Source organism: Castanea sativa, chromosome 3 (assembly GCF_040712315.1).
Source record: "Castanea sativa cultivar Marrone di Chiusa Pesio chromosome 3, ASM4071231v1".
NCBI classification, from domain to species: Eukaryota; Viridiplantae; Streptophyta; class Magnoliopsida; order Fagales; family Fagaceae; genus Castanea; species Castanea sativa.
In genome coordinates this window covers 42604655-42618500 of record NC_134015.1, presented here as the reverse complement: position 1 = coordinate 42618500, position 13846 = coordinate 42604655, and the positions used below count along the sequence as shown (strand labels likewise).

Here is a 13846-nt window from a genome sequence, read left to right as displayed (position 1 = left end):
TCGTAGTACCCATGCTCTTTGGACTCCTTTGGACGATACAGATAAACAGGCTCATCCACCTTGATCATATCCCTTTCAGTAGCGGCCAGCCATATTTCCATACAACTGATCACTATCCTCCAAGAATTGGACATAAGTTGCCCAGGAGCAATGTCGAAGCAACCTAGGAGCTCCATAATGAAAGGATGGACGGGGAATCTGAGCCCACTCAAGAAGGCATCCTCGTAGAAGCATACCTCCCCAGGCGAGAAGTGACAAGCTCGTTCTTCCTCGTGAGGAAGACGAACCCTATCCCTGTCAGGAAATTGGAATCTATCCTTGAATCTAGAGAGCGTCTCACCGTCTAAACCACACATCTCCCCAAGGGCATGGAAAGCCCTAACTTCACGAGGGACGGATACGGTAGTATCTCCCTCCACGGGGTCATTGCTAGACGACAACCCAGTCTCAAGTTCGCTTGATCTCACCTCAGACATTACCCTTCTCTTGCTCACCAAACTCTCAAACCAATTGATCGATTGATAAAGCATAGGAGATAACTCACCCAACACAACACCTAAACCACTACCCTTAAAAGCAAAATTCCCAACCAAAGGGAGAAAAGCACAGGAAGCACCTAAAGAAGCCCCTAAACATGCAAAAAAGAAGGAAACCGAGGGGCAAGTTACCCTAACCTCAGCACTATTGACCATGAAAACCAGGAAATAGAAAGAAAGAGATGAAGCCTAAAAACCCCAGAAAGCCTAGAAACAAACACACAAAGAAAGAGAGAAAAAAGGAAATCAGAAATTCGCTATAATCCATGTTGTAAAAGAAAAAAGGAAGGGAAGAAAGGCATAACTTAAAAGGAAAATACAGAGACCCACAAAACGCACCGGCTTGGAAAAACTCATAGAGGGAATTGGAGAAGAAGAACTTCAAAACAATGATTGGGAAAGTGAAAAGAAGAGAAGTTTAAAAACCAAAGCACAGAAAACTGAAATCCAGCGGGAAAACCAAGAGTCACACAATTGGCACATTAACTACATAGGTCAAAACGCGCCACGTGGCCATGATGTATGAGGCGCCACCACTAAGCATTAAAAGCGGAACAAAACCCCGAGAGCCACACTTAGTCAGAAGACCTTTCATGTTCCGATGGTCCTCCTGACACGCCATGACGACCATAGAACCTAAGGGGGGCAGTTGATGGGACTAGTGAGATATCTTGTCTTGGACGACCCCAGAAAATACCTTCGTCCAACCTTTCTAGGCACAGACGAGGACAGACAAGTCATTAATAAGAGGATTCAATACCTCGGACAGTTACAAGCCAGCTGTCAGGCCGTTGGAGCCTCATTAATATAAACACTAATAAGCTTTGAGGCGTTACAAGAAAGAGCATTAAAACCCCAATCAAGACCCCAACAACTAGAAACAAAAGAGCTATATATACACACTCATTAGGAATACATAAGGTACATAATTTTCAACCCAAAAAGAAATACTTTTACACTTCTCACTTACTCTCAAAAGATTTCTAGATACTAACTTAGGCATCAGAGACGTTGTGACAAGCGCTACACCGGTGTCCCTCTCAGGAAAGCTTTGGTCCATTTTGCAGGGGCAGTGACGAGGTCTCGGCACCATTTGGACGGGTACACTCGACTAACAAATAAACTTCATCATACGAGGGAGTTCATAAAGTCAATTTGATACAATTGATACGAGGGCTTTTTTTTTAAAAAAAATGATTTTTTAGTAAACTATTGTTACGATGTGTGGGTTGGAAGTCGGACCAAACTGCAGAAATGTTCTCTTAGCCAGCAGGATATATTGCAGCTTTTTGAGGTTTTAATGAACAGGTTGGAACCAAAGGAGATGGAGCTGTTCTTGGTGCAAGCCTGGATGTTGTGGAACCAGCAAAATTGTGTGATGCATGGTGGGAAGCTTAAGGATCCGAGATGGTTGAATACAAGGGCTGCGGAATGGCTGGAGGAGAATGTACAGGTGCACGAGCAACTTGCTGTCCAAATTGCTGCCATATAGAGGGAGATGGAAGGAAATGTGTGGCGTCCACCACCTTCCCCTTTCTTCAAATTGAATTTTGATGCTGCCATATTTAGGGAGAGAGGCCGGTCTGGACTTGGGGCTATGATCAAGAACGAACAAGGAGAGGTTATGGCTGTGTTATCTACAATTGGGCTGCCAGTTTCGAACAATGAAGAAGCAGAATTATTAGCATGCAGAAAAGCTGTAGAATTTGCAATTGATGTGGGATTCTCTGAGCTAATAATTGAAGGTGATAGTGTAAATGTCATGAGAGCTCTGCCTTCTAGTCCGGATCTGTCAGTTTGTGGGAATGTGGTTGCAGATATTCAATGGCTTACCCGTGGCCTTAGAAGGGTGTCTTTTAATTGGGTTAAAAGAAATTGTAACAGGGCAACTCATGTTTTAGCTAGGTATGCTAGTTCCTTAAATGAGGATATGTATTGGATGGAAGATGCACCTCCAGTTGCATTGGAAGCTATGTACCAGGACTCCATTTTATTAAATGCATATTGGTTTATTTCGCTCTCAAAAAAAAAAAAAAAAAGTCGCACATAAATTGATGTGACCATATACCACTTACAACTCGTTGGTTGTATTAAATCATATATAAATAAAAATAAAAATAAAAATAAAAATGCAGGCATTGCCCAATTCAACCAACGTTGTTGATTTCTTTGAAAAATGATTATATATATATATACTTTCTAACCCTATCTTAAAATTGATTAGATATAACTTCTGAAAAATGATTGCGACAGAAGAAACAAAGAATAAAAGCTAATGTCACGCAGTTTTAATCACGCTATGCGCACACGCACACAACAAATTTTATAATTGTCTAAGATGACAAGTTTGATAATTAATAATAAAATAGTATTAAATGTGTGAAATTTGTTGTATAGATTTGTTGGGTATATACCATTGCTTATTAGGGATTCTCTTTCATATATGAGTTAATAAATTAAGAAAAGAGAGAAAAATAGAGAATGGCAAGGTGGTAAAATAAAGAAGCCAAAGCAGTCCCTCACACCACCAATCAACGAGGCAATTATTTGAGACATTTATTTGGAATTTTTTTTTTTTAAGAATACCAAGTACTCCTATTTTAATATACATACGGGAAGAGTGGAAAAAGTCTTAAAGTTTTTTTTTTTTTTTTTTGAGAAGCAGGTCTCAAAGAACTAATACTATAGAACTAATAGTACTATTTGGAACATAATTATACTAGGTTTGGAACTTTGGACTTTGAAGTTTACTTAGGATGCAAGTGGCAAATTTTATTGTACTTCACTCAGTCATGTTAAAAAACAAAGGCGTGGGATGCAAGGGATATGCTGACATATATATATATATATATATATATATAGAGAGAGAGAGAGAGAGAGAGAGAGAGAGAGAGAGAGAGAGTTGACGTCCAAATACACTCATACAAAATTAATTATGAAAATTATTATCAACTTGAAAAAATCTGTAAAATCAATAATAGAACAAAGAAAACTCAAAAGGGAAAAAAAAGAAAAAGAAAAAGACATAATCACACAAAAGATAATACCAAGAATTGACATAATTTAATCTTAGGCCTATGTCGGACGGGTTTAACTTACCTCTAGCACTTTTTTAATTAGGTATCTTCTTTTATTTTAAATACACAGTAACAAGTGATAGTGAGTTTTAATTTTTACATTTTATTTAGATAGCGGATGATATGACAGATTTTCATTAAAATAAAAAGAGATTCTAATTAAAAAAACTACTTGAGGGAAACCAAACCCATGCCGGACATACGGTCAGTGACAAAAAGAAAATTTCATTACAATACACCCAAATCACTCTCTCACAATAATCAAATACTAGAAAATATATATTTATAGTTTCTCTGGCCTAATTGCAGTACTGATCTCTCTTTAAAACCGGTCAAGTGGTGTCTTAATGCCACTCAACCACGTCGAAAACAACATTTTCAGTGCACGAAAGGAATACTAGGCTGAAGCTACCAACTTTAAAGGCTCTATATTCAAGCTATATCACAAATAGCAAACTACTTGACTTGAATTGGTCTCACAAATGAAACTCCTCCATCGTTTCCTTCAAAACCCCTAAGGGCTAACTCAAAATAAACTAAAAATATATATATATATATATATATATATATATATATATATATATATATATATATATATATATAAAAGGACAGACCACAAATAGGCAAACAAAAATTGCAAATATAAAATACTAGTTTGTTGGTAAAGATTAATTATTCATGTCTAGCAATACACTATTGTCTCTTTGATAAATTATAAGATGCTAAAGACAAAACAAACACAACAATATCAACAAACAACACTATATTAATTGAGTGACACGAGATGCTATAGATTTGACAATATAAAAGCTTATAAATTGGTGTCACTGATTACAAAAAAAAAAATTATATATATATATATATATATATTAAAATATTCATTTACTAGTTTATTGAAGGCTTGAAGCCAACCAATTGTATTTAGAACAATGCTATATTCACAATATTTGCAAAAAATTTCACAACAAATTTTATATATCAAGTTGTTATTGGGTGTTACTTTTGGACAAAAAAGTACTTTCAGTGATGAGTTCAAATAAACATGTTCAAATTAGAACTAGTAATAACTTACTATCTAAAATTTATTTTGAAAATGTTGTGGACCTAGAACTTCTTTTATATTTATGGCCATATCAATTTGTAAAATGTGTTAGCTTTAAGTTTTTCCATATTAATTGATAAAATTTAGAGACACAAAAATTTTTGACAAAAAATTTGACACCTACTAATGTTTTTTTTTTTGGTGAGAAAGTAGACAACTACTAATGTGAAGGATTATTAGAGATAGGTAAAAAAATTATGTTAATGGTGAGCCTAAACGAGAACCAGTAAAAATATTTACTAGTCTGCTATCGCTCGTGGTGATGGCAACATAATGAGTTCTCCAATGGATTCTGCCAAGCTATTCCCACTTCAAGATTTATCCAGCCTCAATCCGAATATTGGGATTACAAAGGATAAAATTGTGACAAAAAGGTTTATCTTTGATGCATCTGCTATAGCAAAAATTAGAAACAAATACAGCTCTGACGACAAGAGCATCAAATGCCTGCGTCCAACTCTCATTGAGGCCTTATTTGCTTTCATATGAAGCCGCTTCATGGCTGCTACTCAACCAAAACCAGACCCAAATAAGATCTACAGTATTCTTCATGTTGTAAACTTGTGAACTAATGATAGGCCAAGAATGTATTGACCTCTTGTGATGAATTAACTAATTAATTAGCCAAGTTGATTAATTAATCAGATTAACATACAATATACGTGACAGCATAAACAAATCACCAACTAAAATAAAATGCAACGAAAAATAAAGTTGACATGGTGATTTATTTACGAATTAATGGGGAAAACCTCTAAGGAAAAAACCCCATCAGGTGATTTTAAGATCATCACTCCTAAGAATCCACTATTATTACAACAAGCGGCTATAAGTAAAGGAATCATAGTACCTTATACTAATATACAGTTGAACCATTACCCCAATACACAATTGGACTTGTTCTATAGTAACAATCTTTCATTTTAATGCACGGCTCCCAGTACATGACTAACCAATAGATGCGCGGATCCTAGTACGCGACTTAATCACCAACTTTAGAAGAATGTTGGCTACAAAGTTCTTCAGTTCATCAACACGATAAAGATCACGAAGCTGCTTGGTCCTAAATCCTAATGACGTACAAACGCAGTAGCTTCTTCAAGAGAAAGAAGAACTAGGGCAAATTAGGTTTCTGGTCACAATTTGCATGAACAACACTTTGCTCCACACTCATGTAACTATGCGACCTGTGAGAGCCCTTAAAATAATCTTTATATATATTTAGGGTTGTGAGAAAAGAAAGCTTAAACATGTACACACAAATTGGATGAAAATCAGAACTGAAAATCTATTTTTCATAAATCTTAATAGATACCCTATCTATCGAGCAGTTGTCGAGCATTGGGCTAAAACAGCATTTTAAATCTCGATAGATACTAGCTGTCAAGCTTGGACAGATTTGCATGTCTTTAACACTTAATCTCAAAACCTTGTTCCTTAAAGTATTAAACACATCCTAGATCTACCCAATTACAAGTAAAATGTATTTTGTCAAAAGATTAGCCAATACATGATGACATATGTGCCTAGCATGAAACACATATGTCCTAACAATCTCCCATTTTGGCAATCCGTGACAAAATCACGACAAACAAATGAACATATGAGAGAAGTCATAAATCACTCAACTCATACTCACTTGTTGAATACAATAAAATCTATCCTAACACAAAATCTTGAAAAACTTTGCAAGAAAAGAGTTCATGGCAAGGAAGACTTTGACAACCTATATTTCTGAAACACTTTAAACAAAACTCATCACGGCATCTTAGTGTGAAACAAAAATAAAAGATTGCATGCAGTGACAAGAAGTATGTGCATAAAGAGAGAAAAGAAACAACATTTGAAGAAATAGGTGAAAATGTAATAATAACCTCAAATATATATATATATCAATAAAGAGTACAAGGTTTGCTATCACAAAGTGGTCACAAGACTAATGGTACAAAAACTAAGTATATAAAATATAAAGAAAAGAAAAGATACATAAGTCCTCACTACATCCCTCAATAAGTATAGACACTCCCCCTAACAAAAATCTCATGTACTAACTCTCTCCATAAATATTTGACTACTATCATATCTAAAACTACTCCCCTTTTTGTCACGAATGACAAAGGGCAAGTAACTCAAGCAGTCGTCTCATCAACACTGGAAGAGCTAGCACCATCATCCTCATTACCACCGCCATCAAAGCCACCATTGTCGTCCTCATCCTTAGAAGTCTCTAGAGGAGTGGGAGACTCAACGAAGCCACCAAGGCGAGCCTATCGTCATGAAATACGACCGACACAAGTGTTCCCTTGACACAACTCATCACTAAGAGTGTCAAGACGAGCATCCATGCATTGAAGCTATGTCATAATTTCCTCGAGAGTCACACCATCCATGGAAGAAGAAAGAGCGGATGTGGATGGAGCTGAAGAAGCTAGAGGTGTCACCGTCTCAACCCGTGGCCACTTCAGTAGAAGTTAGGCCTTACTCCGTCTAATAGTTATCAATGGCACACATGATAGGGAAATGATCGAAAATGGGAAAGAAGATAGAAAAATGGCGAAGGTTCCTCATGATAACTAAAGGAAAGATAAGCTTATCATGGATCGCTGTATCCTTATAGACATCTATAAAGGAGAGGATCAAATGAGAAAGAAAGTCAATAGAGAGGTTCTCTAGAATGGATAACAAAAATCGAGCACGAGGCTCTGTGATAAAGTTATAGTGAGACAAAGGATAAAGAACAAAAGTCATCACCATGTTAAGAAACCTCGGACCTTTAGTAAAGGTCGAGCAACGGGTATTCTGACAATCACCCCAAGAGGAAAGAGTCTCATAGAACAAAGACATAAGCTCGTCTTTAGACACAGTCTTAAGACGATCACAGTCGGGGTTGTCAGGATGCGCTACCCTTGGGACATGGAGCACCTCGGATACAATATCCATAATGCGCGTACCCCAAACACGAGTGATAAAGTGAGATGCTGAATAATCAAATCTGTGCATATTGGAATAGAACTCCTATATGATCACGGAAGGACAAGTGACCTGGATGCCACACACTAACTTCCAACCCTTACTGTAGATGACAGTGGGAAGGTTAGTATCAGAGAAATCCGATAAAATGACTTGGCGTTTCGAATAAATGTCTTATCAAGAGAATTTCTCCGAGAAGTCCTTACAGGCTTTCTCATCACGAAACCGAAGATAAGAAGGAGTAGGATCAAAAGAAGATGCTCCAGAATGAAGAGGATTCTGGGATGGAGTGGATTTATGCTTAGGTGCCATGATGTAGACTGAAAGAAGGAGAGAGAGGGAGACAAGCAAAAAAGTACCAAACAATTTAATATCAATATGATAGAAAATGGAATCCTAGTAACAAAGTAAACACACGTCTAAAATGCATGAAACATTGTTAAAATGCAAATGTGATGCAATGCATGATCGTTTAGGATCAATTATACAAAACCCATCCCAAAATTTCGCAAAAACCTCATCAATTTTGAAAAACCCCAAAATTTTTCAAAAACCCAAAAACCTAGGTCTAATGCGTAAAATGCATGAAAAATGAAGGATTAAAGACCCTTATCAGAGAAGAAAAGCTTGATCTAGGCTAAAAATCGACTAGGAATGAAGTTTGGAATGAAAAAGAGGTGTTTAAGAAGGTGAGAGGTCAAAAAGGATCGAAAAAGATCGAGAAAAGTGAAACAGAAATCGTGCTAACCCTTTATATAGAAATCCATAATTCTCGACAGATCAAGAGGTGTTGAGATTTAAAGTTCAATAGATCTAGCTATCGAGAAGCTATCCAGAGGTGTCCACAGCAAAAAGAGCTCGATGGATTGAGAAGCCATCGAGCATTTATCAAGGAAACAGAAACTTTCTCGATGGATTGAAAAGTTATTAAGATTGCGATAAAAAGAAGTTGAAGAGCTTAATAGATAGCCTAGCTGTCGAAAGGTGTCCAACAACTGTCGAGATCGAGATTGCTTAAAAATAGTTTTTCAAATAAGAGAAAAGCACAGACATGAATGCAATTAAGCATGCTACACAACCAAAGATCCAAACAAAATTTTAAGCTCTCAAAATCATCTCTCAATCAAGAAAAATGTCAAGAATTTAGATCCAAAACACACACACACACACAATAAACAAGTCTAACCAATTTTATATTTCAAAAACAAGTCAAGACAGTTTAATGGGTATAAATTAACACATGTATTCCTTGTGATGGCCAGATCACATTGTACTTGCACATGTATCAAAAGTAGCAAAGAATATTGCGTGTTGTGTGTGAAAAATATCGCAAGATTGCATAAGTCTCTACATGTTATAATGACTTGAGATGTGAGTAAATCAATTTAACTCACACACAATCATAACTGCTTGATAGGAACTATCATCTTCAAGGTACATCCTATAACTTCCACATCTCCTAAAAGACACACTTGCAATCATATATAAAGTATTTTGTTTCTTTTTTCTTTTAATTTTCTTTGCATATTTTCTTTTAAGCATATCATGCATGGGCATACAAGAGAGAGAAAAGAAATACCCAATTATGTTAAGCTTTTGACATTGCACTTTTGCTGTGCCGAAGCATACAGATGTCATTTCATGATTGACAGGCAGCAGTGATGAGATGATTATTTATGCTTTTCTCTTAAGATTTTCTAGTCCTTCCCATCAAAAAGAGTGATATGAGTGTTAAGTACAAGAGATTACTTAATCTTACTCATTACAAACACGAGTCATAAAGCTCACTTGCTTAGTTGTGCATAGAGATGCTCATCTAAGTTAAAAGAGATACAAAATTTAGAAAACTTTGTTTTAATGGCCATCCAAGGTACACAAGTATCAATGTACTCAAACACATACTGTTTTTATGTTTTTCTAATTTTTTTATTTTTTTTATTTTTATGAAAAAAAAAAACTAAATAAAGCAAAACTAAAAACAAACAAACAAAAACATGTTAAGTAAAGCAATGCATAAAAACTAGACTAACTCAAAAACAATAAAGCAAAACACGCAAGTAATGTAAACACAAAAATAGAGGGAGAGAGAGAAAAGTGATTAAATCACTTAGAGCATTTGTCCTTCCACACCTTGGAAGAACCTTTCCTTTTAGCGAACCCTTGAACTGGCGGAGAGGGGGAAGGATTGCAACCGTTCAAGTTCAAAAGGAACATGAAGGCTTTGAGGAGATCTTCAAGAGGCGCATAAGAGGATGAAAACAAATTCTGGTTTCCTGATGAGATCATATTGTTGCTCTGTTGAGTGGCTAGCTACTTATAGCAATTTGGTCAAGTGTATCCGGTTGCTCCACAGTGATGGTAGAGATACTGATTCTTATATATAGGCTTTTGAGTATTACCTTTCTTAGCCCTAGGGTTTTTAGTTTCTTTTTTAACAAGCTTAGGGGTGCTCCTAAGATAGATTTACCCATGTCTATGTTCTCACTAGCTAACAAAGTTTTGACATCATTGTTCTTAGATTCAACATTATTAGCAGGAGAAACAAAAACAGTAGTACTAGAGGAAGTAGTATTAGGAGAAAAGAAATCATACCCTAAACCAGTTCGATCAGAATTAGATTTCTGAAGGCTGAGCATCTCATCAAGCTTTGCACTTGATGTCCTCTCCAGTTCAGCTCTAACTTGAAATATCTCTGCTTCAAGCTTCTTAGTCTTCTCAGCCAAGAAATTGTTCTCAAATCTCAATACTTTAATAGTTTGATTTGCTTCATCAAACTTGTGGAGATTTCTTCTCGTTCAAGCTCCACATCACTGAGCTCCTTGGTGGCCAACCTGTACAACTTCTAATGCTTTTTGGAGACCTTGTATAATTTTGCATAGGCTGTGTGGATGTCATCTTGTTCATCCGTCTTCTCAAACTTTGACTCCACCAAGTCCTCTTCTTCATCCACATCTTCTACAATCCCCTCAATAGGATTGATAATGGCGGTGAAGGCATTTAGGATTCCATCATTCTCATTTTGGAATCATTCTCAAGCTCGGTGTCGCTCAAAGTAGCAGCAAGTGCCTTGCTCTTCCCGATGGTCTTGAGATAAATAGGGCATTCTTGTTTCATGTGACTGAAGCCTTGACACCCGAAACACTTGGGTCCTAAGGAAATAGTGTACTAACTACCATTCCTAGCATCATTCTTCCATTATTCTTGGCTTTTAAACTGAGAAGAGCTAGATTGCTTAAGGTCCTTGTCGAAGCCCTTTGCATTGGCATTCTTCATAAACTTTTTGAATTGCCTTGTAATGTAGTACTTCATTTTAGAATCTTCATCGTCTGAAGACTCATCTGTGTCACTACTCTTGGCCTTCAATGCCATGCTCTTACCTTTACATGATTTCCCAATCATTGTCAAACCCAACTTATAAGTCTGTAGATTGCCAACCAGCTCTATCAAAGGAATTTTGTCAATGTCCTTTGATTCCTTAATAGTGGTGATCTTGGCATGAAATCTCTCGGGTTGAGATTTGAGTACCATTCTCACAATCTTGGGATCGGGAATGGTTTACCCAAGATTAAAGGCTGAGTTCACTATGTCATTGAGCTTGGCATAGAACTCATCAAATGACTTATCCTCGACCATCTTCATCTCTTTGAAGCTTGTAGTGAGCCTTTGAAACTTCGTGTCCTTGACAGCTTTGGTTCCTTCATAGGTTGTCTAGAGGATGATCCATACTTCCTTCGCAGTTTCAGTAAAGGATATCTTCTTGAACTCCTCATTTTTTACTGCATTAAATAAAGCATTCAATGCCTTGCTGTTGAAGTTTTCCGCCTTGATCTTAGCATCATTCCAATCGGCCAGCGCTTTCTTCGCCTTGGTCTAGCCTATCTCCACAGCTTGCCACACTTTCTCATCTAAAGACTACAAGAAAGCTCTCAAGCGTACTTTCCACTATGCATAGTAAGTGCCAAAAAATAAATGAGGTATGATAAGAGACTGTTCTTTATCCATGACAAACAGGGGTCAATGGATCACATAGTAAAGATTAAAACCTAATCAGAGTATGCTTGCTCTGATACCACTTGATAAGCCAAGAATGTATTAACCCCTTGTGATGAATTAACCAATTAATTAGCCAAGTTGATTAATTAATCAGATTAACATACAATATACGTAGCAGCACAAACAAATCACCAACTAAAATAAAATGTAGCGAAAAATAAAGTTAACACGGTGATTTGTTTACGAATTAGGAAAATCTCTAAGGAAAAAATACCACCGGGTGATTTTAGGGTCATCACTCCTGAGAATCTACTATTATCACAACAAGCGGTTACAAGTAAAGGAATCCCAGTACCTTATACCAACCTACAGTTGAACCCTTACCCCAATACACAATTGGACTTGTTCTGTAATGGCAATCTCTCCTTTTAATGCACGACTTCCAGTACGTGACTAGCTAATAGATGCATAAATCCCAGTACGCGACTTAATCACTAACTTGAGAAAAATGTTGACTGCAAAGTTCTTCAGTTCATTAACATGATGAAGATCATGAAACTACTTAATCACAAAACCCAACAGTGTACAAACGCATTAGCTTCTTCAAGAGAAAGAAGAACTAGGGCAAATTATGTTTCCAGTCACAATTTTTATGACCAACACTTTCCTCCACACTCGGGCAACTGTGCAACCTGTGATGGCTTTTAAAATAATCCTTATATATATTTGGAGTTGTGAGAAAAGAAAGTCTAAACATGTACACACGGATTGAATGAAAATCATAACTAAAAATCTATTTTTTCATAAATTTCGATAGATATCCTATCTATCGAGTAGCTGTTGAGTATCGGGCTAAAACAGCTTTTTAAACCTCGATAGATACTAGCTATCGAGATTTAAAAAACAGCACTTCTTTACTGTTTCTTGGACAGATTTGCATGACTTTAACACTTGATCTTAAAACCTTGTTTCTTGAAGTATTAAACACATCCTAAATCTACCTAGTTGTAAGTAAAGTGTGTTTTGTCAAAGAATTGACCAATACATGATGACCAATACATGATGACATATGTCCTAACATCCAAGACAAACCCGCCTCTTCCATATGATCAATTTGGTAATATTAGCCGGTATGCTATGTCTACACCAGCCAGAGACATCGAGGAGGGCTTCCATGGCATTATGAAACCAATAAGAGAAGCGATTAAGAAAATTGATGGGAATTTTGTTAAAATGCTCCAACAAGGTGATTTGTACTTAAAATATGCCAAAGAGAACACCTCTAGCTTCCTAAAAGGGGATCTGCTTACGCTTTCCTTCACCAGCTTGAGCAAGTTTCCTCTATATGAGGTTGATTTTGGGTGGGGGAAACCTGCATGGGTTAGCTCAGCTAAATTTACGTTCAAGAATTTAGTTGTTTCATTGACACTAAATCGGGGGATGGAATTGAGGCATGGTTTCACTTGAAAGAAGAAGATATGACTAAGTTTGAAACCGATAAGGAGTTCCTTGCCTTTGTTTCACCATAGAATTTCCTACTCAACTAGGCAAAAACAGCTTGTAGTACTTGTTCTGAATTGCTTGTTTGTTTGTTTTTTTTTTTTTCCTTAATGAACAAATTTCAATCTAAAACTATAATTGCTTGGTTTGATTGTAAAAATGTTTGATACATTTTCAAATTTGTCGAGTGTGACACCTATCATGAACCATCAATGTTAATTATATTTTTGTGAAATATTAAGCCATTTGGAAAGAAATCCCGAGTGGTGGGTAATATGGTTGACTCAATATATTTTGAGATTTAAGACAATATCTTTAAGTGAAATATTTTCTTATATTTATTAATGAGAATGAGATCTATTCCGGCATACAACAGAAATCTAATTTTGCTGTAGAGATATGTACATAAAGTGTAATACACTCAAAGTCAAAAGCTCAACGGACTAAATAAAAACTTAATCTTGCTTTTTGTACAAAAGATAACATGTAGATGGGAAAAAAGCTATATAACTTTTTTTTTTCCTTCTTCTTTCTGATTTCTATTCTATGCAATACATAACGTGTAGGAGGGAGAAAAACTATACCTTAGATTTATATATATATATATATATATATATATATAATAAATTTAAAAATAAAAAACCTCACTAAGTATTAGACTAAATAAA

General features: G+C 36.1%; 1 pseudogene; it reads left to right on the top strand.

Annotated features, from left to right (window-relative positions):
• Window positions 1–2034: 2034 nt before the first annotated feature.
• On the top strand, window positions 2035–13207 carry LOC142628989 (limonoid 21-O-acetyltransferse-like; annotated as a pseudogene).
• The last annotated feature ends 639 nt before the right edge of the window (window positions 13208–13846 follow it).